The sequence below is a fragment of the Clarias gariepinus genome, chromosome 9 (genome assembly GCF_024256425.1).
Source record: "Clarias gariepinus isolate MV-2021 ecotype Netherlands chromosome 9, CGAR_prim_01v2, whole genome shotgun sequence".
In the NCBI taxonomy this organism is placed as follows: domain Eukaryota; kingdom Metazoa; phylum Chordata; class Actinopteri; order Siluriformes; family Clariidae; genus Clarias; species Clarias gariepinus.
This window is the reverse complement of record NC_071108.1, coordinates 11,895,135-11,903,724: the sequence shown is the minus strand read 5'-3', so window position 1 is coordinate 11,903,724 and position 8,590 is coordinate 11,895,135.

Sequence of the window (8,590 nt, the reverse complement as noted above, 5' to 3'; positions counted from 1 at the left end):
GTAAATGGGAGGAGCTCCCCATCGCAGGAGCTCTAGCTTCCCCTTGCTAGATCTAGTGGGCGGGGCTTGATATGTTAATGTCAGTGCAAGTTCAACCATAATGGAAGTAAATGCTTATCTTTCTCTAATATTTGTAATGATTATGATTTATTATTTTCAGCATGGCCAGTACTATTTTTGTGACTAACGGCATTACGTAAATACTTTATTTTAATAATGCTTTATTGCCCACAAATAGTGTAGTTTTACGCAAATACTTGATAAGAACATTACTCACACTATATATGTGTGTATGTTTCTAATACCCTTTTAAATGTTGTATTTATGTATGTCTTATTTACTACTTATAAGGATGAATAGTTTCCTCACTTTTTAAGTCGCTTTGGATAAAACCGTTTGCTAACTATCTGTGCACCCCTCTTTAATAGCCTAAAACCAGCCATGCAACTTCATTTAAAGGTCACATACTCCACTGTCCTACAAGTTTTTTGCTGGATTTAAGAAAATCTAACATTTAGGAAAATGTGCATCTAAACACAAAATAAATCTTAAATTTAGATAAAATGTCATAATAAGAAGTCATAAAATTATAAATATATTTCAAGAACACAACACTTCTTTTCACACAAGATTTTAATGGCATAACAATATATTAAAATAAATAAATATATTTCAAGAACACAACACTAATTTTTACACAAAATATTAAAGAAATTTTACAAAACAAAAATCAATATTTACATTACAGTACCCCACTAGTACATTTACAAGTGAGGGTTGTGTAAACAAGACACACGGATGTCTCTTTTGTCTCGTATTTCCTGCAAGAAAATGTCCATGTCCTCTACTCTCTAAAAAGTAAAAAGAAAGGGAGCCCAAACTTCTTCATCCCTTTCACCTTCATAAAACATGGTGTATAAGTCTCGCATTGTGATAGCCAACAATGCATCTTCCTCCATCTTCAGGATCTTTGGCAGTTCAATCTTCCCAGCAAATTGGTGTTGGTTCTCCTCCACCCACTTACAGGCCAGCAAAATGTTTTTCATCGCCGCTGAGTCCTGTGTGCAATATAAGGATTCCAATAATAATGTAATTAGTGAAGTTCTGCTTATAAACACCTATATAAAACAGAAAAGGTAAATGCATAACTGATTTAAGCAATACATAAACATTGTGTCTACATACATAGATCTCCATGCTATCTGACTCAGCTGGAGTGACTTCCATCATGTCATCTGGATTAGGTAGTTGTTCTTGGGTGACTAGTTGTTGGACTTGACTGTGGCAAGTGACAAACATTAGGCATGGTTTTAGGCATGCATTGTTTATATATTGTCTACACACTGGAAATCCACAGTATGGATGTTTAAATCAAAAGTATGATTATCAGTACCATACCTTGTCAAAGGAAATGTCTGAATTAACTGATAGCACCACCACTTCCTGATTGTAGGCATGTCAGACTGATAAAAGATAGCAATTGAAAGGCTTAGTCTTTTTTTATGTTCTCACCATCCTTTTTGCTTTATAAATAACCATAAATTGATGCAAACTCACCGCAGCAAAATCAAATGGCTTTGAGAGCGTAACATGGAGTGCATACTAAAAAACAAAAACAAAACTTTATTACCAAATGTGGTGTTTAGCACACAAACACAGCTGCAAAGCAATTATAAGACCACTTACCATCAACATGAATACCCCACAATCAATTCCTCCCAGCTGAAGAGGGGCACCCTGTAAATTTTAGACAATTTACAATTAGACCATATTCAATAAATACATTATATAGCTGTCATGTCCGGTAAATGTTTTTGTTTTGTTTTTGTTTATAGTTTTGTTAAAAAAGTGCACTTTGAACTTAGTTCACCTATAGCGGGTTATTTGTGACATCTGTGCACTGCATCCTTTCTTAACACTCAACTACAGATATGAAAAGTTCACAAGCAAAGAAGTTAAAAAGCTGTACCTCAAAATCTGCCAGTACAGACATGTTCTACATCAGTATGTAGAAAAGCCTAAAGAAAAATTACAATATTGTTATTGATTGCTTTTAATCATCAGTCAATCATAATTTAAATTTGTATTGCTAAGATGATACGGAGTATATATTTTGACATGTCTCACCATTTACAACACCAGTATAAGTGATAAGTTTGGCATCTGCTGTTATGAGCAGTGGTTCAGTAAGTTCCCCTGCACAGTCCATGCATGATGTTTCTTTTGGTATCCACTGCCTTGGAAAATCCTGCAAAGATTTAGAACCAGTGACCAAATGCTGGGGTAGTTGGGCAGGAAGAGCTTTTTTTCCCATTAAATAGTGAACCATCCTTCGAAGGCCTGCATCATCAAAAGGATATGTGTGTCCTTCATCTTCACCTAGCTTTGCCTTGGATGCACAATCTGTCTCTTGATTATTCACAGCTGGATCTGGCCTGGTGTCACTTACTGCAGTCATGAACAAATGTCGGTCAGTACTAAAAAGATGCCATTTTGCGATTGATTTATGAAGACATGACTGTCTTGCTTTGGCACAGGGACAGTGCAAGGACGTTTTTTTAATCATATGCTGCTATTACCCTACCCAGTCTGCTGTGGTATGACACCTTTGGCTCATATACTGAAATGAACTTTTTGGATGGAGGTCCCCCAACAGTCACCTCAACAGAAAGTGGAACACCTGCATCAGTAGCTGCCTTTCGTTGGTTTAAGCAGCTCTGTTTCCTTGCAACCCTCAAAAAACTTACAAGCAACCATTTTTGTCAGTACCTCCTCATCTAAAATGATGGGTGTTGTGTCTGAGTGGGGACAGAAGAGCAATGACTTAAGATGAATGCACTCATAAGGAACAATTCCATTCCTTACTGCAAATTCAGCATTTGTGTTGCCATCCATCCAATTCACAGGTTATTTTTTGGCTTGCACCCCATGTCTTTTTTTGAACATGTATAGGAGAGCATGGCTTCAAAAATGACATTATGACAAAATTAGCACAATTGTTTCATTTACATGTTTAATACAATGCATTGCCTATGCTGAGGTTTTGTGGTGAAACACCTTGCTCAAGAGCACAACAACATTAAGATCCCTTTTTATATATTTTTTACCACACTGCCACCAAACACCAAGGCCAGTGTAGGTGAAGGTTTTGTTCTGTCCAAGCAGAACACATGAAATTCTACCAAATAAAGCCCTGATTTAAAAACTATTAGCTGAACATGCAACTACTCAGCTGAAACAAATGCCTAACAGACTCTACACCAGCCCTTGCAGGCTGATTGCCACATAAAGAGTATTTATATACATGTTATTAATATTTATAATGATTGAAATGAAGTAATGAAATACAGAAAATATATTGAAAAAATTTAAAAACGTAAGTATGTGAAATTCAAAATTCCCAAAGGTTTCACAACAGGAGAACATATTAAATGAACAATATATTTAAGATTTAAATGCTAGGAAGAAATGACAATGCAAAAACTTAAAGGTTCAACAAGCATGATGTGTTTCTCACATGCACAGTACTACAATTAAAATTATTCACAACACACATTCTTCTTGAACTGCATGTCGCATGTGATTAGCTACATGATTCCGGAGCTCATGCAAATGGTTGTAAACCGATTTACAGTAGGTACAGTGGTATTTTTGGCAGCACACTGTGCATCTCTGGATAGACAGCAGGGGATCCTGTCCTCGCAAAAGTATTGTCTGATGCATCTGTACAGGTTAATCTGAAAAAAAAAAAAAAATTATGTGATTATATATAAACACTACACATGCTAAAATGTAGCATGGGAGATGGGAGAATGCTAGCATTAGATACGCGAAAAAAAAATGATTAACGTTTCTGTTCAAGGGTGTGAAAACATAGCAACCATAGTCATGTCGAGACAGCGATAAATATAAGATATACATTTTAGATACATTTCAATGTAAAGTTTATCTTTAAAGTACAGTGTTCTTACCGTGCGATACAGGTACATCTAGTTCGAACGGATTCTAACTGTGCTTGGATCTACCTGGCCCAATGATGTCTCAAGCTCCGCCCACTCGATCTAGCAAGGGGGGGCTAGAGCTCCAGCGAGGGGGAGCTGGAGCTCTAGCTCCTCCCATTTGGCTCTGCAGCGAGCATCACTTGGGGCAACCCAAGCCCTCATAACATAGCGACTTGATTGGTTATTGGGCAGGTATGTAAATAGACCCTATCGCCACCCCGCCCCGACAATACTATACATGCCCCACATCCTTTAAAAAATTACAATAGCATTGATTCAGAATTTTTTTTTTTTTAATCCAACCAAACATTAATAAATATACAAAGCAAAGTAAGAATAAGGAACAAAAGAACCTTAAAATATGGAAAAAATTTACAAATGTGCAATTATGAAGGTGCAATTAAATTAAAAGCAGTACTAAAACAAACATACACCAGTGCTTGTTAGATGTCCAAAATAAATGTCCTTCTAGCTCGGTCCCATTAGATATTACACGCTGACGGCATGGCACGCAATGGCATCCTCCTCATCGGACATCAGTTCCAGTATTGCAGTCTGCCACAGTTCTTTCACTGCATCTGTTTGAATGACTCTACACCTGGACTCCAGCAACTGCAAAACACACCATACATTTAACTCCTAAAAACACTCTGAGATGTACTGAACTTAATACATAAATGAATTTGTAGATGTACACTTACTTATCTTTGTCAGTTTTTAGCCCCTGTCTTAATGGAGTCTCTTAGCTGAGACTTTCCTGGCCGAGACAAAACGTATTTTCTCTGCAATGTTTAACCTGTTGGTAAAAAAAAATCAGATAAGTAACAGAAATTTAAATTATTAGAGGGACAAAAATAAAGGGACATGAAAATAATTACAATAACAATTTCTGATTACCCTTTATACACTCATGGTCTGCATCTGCAAAAGTCATCTTTAATTCCTCCAGCGGATCATCACTGCCTGATCATTATTCTGTGTGGAAAGAGAGTAGTATCATTAATTACATTTAAAATAATTATGTAAAACCCCATACATAGCATGTAAAGAAACAACATTCTTATCCAGTTTGTGAATTGTATTTGACTTACAGCTTCCTGTAACATTGAATTAAAACCGCTTTAATACATACATTTTTAAACAACATTGTCTAATTCGGACATGACAAACTTTTAAATATGCTGGACACCTACAACAATGCAATTAACAAAAAGTAGATGTGTAGCCAAATGCTCAGGCTAACTTGGCAAGGTATAATTTACTACTGTATTGTCAGGTAACATAAAAGTCAACTTACCGCAATGCCCACGTTATGCGCCCTCTTAGCTCTTTTATGCACATAGCTTGACTCTTCCAGCGGTCTTCTCTCAGCAAACTTACGCTTAAATGCATCAAGAAATTGGATAACCTCTTTGAGAAGAGCAGTGTGTGCAGCTTGATTCTCCTTCAAACCCTCAGGCTGAAGAGACAAAGGCACACCATGGCAATTCCCCCACCCGGCTATGATAAGAAGGACAGCACCTCTTTCTGCTAGTCATTAACATACAAAAGGCCTTTACACCTCACAGCCATCACCTCTCACTGCTAGCTGTGAGGATTCGTAGAAAGTTTCACTGATTCCCGTATACATCCCCATACATGAGATATCTGGTCATTTCACAAAATTTCCTATGCATTCCAAGCACTCTGCCTCATACATCTGGCAAACTTAAAGTTAAGCGGGGATTTCCCATATCACATTTGTCCGGATACAGCTCTTTTCATGCAGTGCAGGATATGGTCGCACTGCCATCGCTAAAATTTATTTATTATTTATTCATTGTCTTCAAACAGTGTTGCTTTAAAGGGGTCATACAGCACTACATGCACTATTTTAAGCTGTTTGAACTAAACTGTGTGTTAGGAGAGTGCGTACACAACCACTCTACGATGATAAAGAGCCGCCCAGTGGTTTTCTTTTCGTTTATTACAGTAACATTCCCCTTCTGAAATCAGGCCAATCGCAAAAGCCTGTCGATGTGACGCCACACCACAAGAGGGCGTTCCTACACAAGTTGATTGACACTGGTGTTTTAGCAAAGACCCGCCCCGAGTGAAAAGACGCTGTCGGCCATTGTTTTTTCGCCGCTGGAGCAAAATGTTGCCTAAGCGAGTGTTGTGTACAGTTGTTGGGTGTAATAGCGAACACAGCAGTCGTCATTCACTACCTAGGGTTAGTGACCTAGGGTACCTACCTAGGGTTAGGTATCTGAGCCACTGAGGACGCAGTGGCTGAATTTAGTTTTTAAAGCTAACGTCCCCACCGATTTACCTAAATGCGTTCATGTTTGCGATAATCATTTTTCACCAGACTGCTTTATAAACGCGGGTCAATATAAAGCAGGTTTTACTAGGAAGCTGCTCCTAAAAATGGATCTGTACTAACGCTTCGTGTTCCTGCTTCATCTTCACCAGGCTCGGTGAGTGTAATTTATTTTACTATGAGTCTTTGCAGATCGCCTTTTCTAATAATCACGATAAATGCGGAGTGTAAGTTAACTTATACTCTCATAGAACATGGTTATGGCTTCTTCTCTGTGTACATCCGTCTCTATATAATCCCTAATCGCCCGTTTATAATAAACAATGCATTAAGGTGATTGTCTAGTTGCAAACTGTGTACGTAGTCGGAAAACTATATTATGCTTACCTTTGTTACGTTAGATGGTTTATAACGATGTCTGTCGAAGATTAAGAAGTCATGTAAACACATCAGTAAACACATCGCGTCCGTATCTCTCTCGGTAAGCTTCTCCGGTTTTTGTTGTTGTTGCTCGCGGCAGCGCAACAGCCCGTTAATTCATGCCCATGCAGTGATGAGAAAGACAAACGGGTCGATGCATGTCCATTCTTTTAATTTCTGCGTTGTCAGGCGATATTACAAACTTCCGCGTAGGTTCCGTACTTAAATCAAACCCAAAACGACTGAAGAAAACAGGCTCAGGCTCTATATTACAGCGTTTTCCAGTTTGGACTGCATTACCCATCAAGCACTGTGTTGTGGCAATGCTTTGTGGGTAATGCAGTCCAAAGCATTGCCCGCACTGGACTACACTTCCGTGGCTATACCCCACGTGTGTTGTGAAGACACGCCCCACAGAACTGGGGGGGGCGGGCTCAGCAGAAGTCATGAGCATTTAAATTAGCATGTACTGAAACAGGTTGCTGAGAACAGAGCTAGTTTTTACCAGGTAAAAGTAGTGTTTTTTTTTACACAATCCTTTCGAATTTTTAATTAACGTATAATACAAACTTTTCATTAGGTCCCTAAAGATCATATTAAAATTTAATGAAAAATATAATGTGTAGGACCTTTAAACAATGTTCCTGCTAATATGGTTTTACAATTGCATTATTTCAACACCATGAGCATAGAATCATACATAAATGAAAATCAGAAGATGCATATTTAAAATATTTTAAGAATATTTATGGATTAAAACAAACAATTCAATAAACTGACACAATTGTTTATTTAACCTTAAAGTCAGGAAATTTAAAAGACAAAGGTGAAAAGACTATATTTGAAGAATCCACAGTAGGCTATTTATCAGTTAGGAAAAAAGTAATGTAAAGCACAAATCCATCTTATCAAATAAATGGTTTCAAAATAAGATCTATGTTTTGTCTCTGTTCTCTCATGGTATGTAGTAATAAAGTAAATAATGCTTAAAATAAAACATTTTGATGGGATTAATTTGCTGTCTGAAATGACTGGTCAGTAGTTTTTCGTTGCTTGCTTACTGTCTGAAGTGTTATTCTTTATCTAGTTAATGTATTTTCAGAGTATGTTAAGAGTTTAAGAATTGATGCATTTAAATGTTGTGTAGGTAGAACTAAATGGCGGCAATATTTTAGAAATATAGAGAAATATGTTTTCATTTAAATAAAGTTTTATTTTTTAAGTATTGTCATTGTCACAAAGCAGCTTTACACAAGCAGAAGAAAAATTTGGAAATTTGTATTAAATCTGCAAAATGTGTAGAAATCAAAATGAAAAAATAAAAATAATTTTTACACCTGTAGTACATAGGCTTATGCATGGTGCAAATTCTGATTCTGCACGCCCTCTTGCCATCTCTAACAATGCAAACCTAATTTAACAGGCCTCTTATTGAAGCCATTAATCTCTGGTCCACTGTTTGGTGTTATGAGGGGTAAGTACACATTGTCATAAACTGGGTATTGCAAATTTACGTTCTTTTAAAGAAGATAGTGCTAGGGTTTGATCAAGGATTTCCCAGAAACAGTTCCTGACTACACTTTGTTCAAAACAGGTATAGTGAAGAATTGGGAAACGTTTGAGCAGTGGCAACTGGTGCAAAAAATTTGGGAGGGGGCACAAACAAAATTAAAATAAAACTTTTAATAATCTTCTAATTTAATTTATTAGAAGTGTACGTGCATGTTATTCACAAGTTCTGACGCGTGTCCCTTTTGTTACACAGTGTCACTCATGACTCCAGACGTTTCGTTGATTTCTTTGTCTCTTGTTTATTTTCAACTCAAAGTACAATGGTTGTTACAGTTTCTTGCATAAATTCACTAAA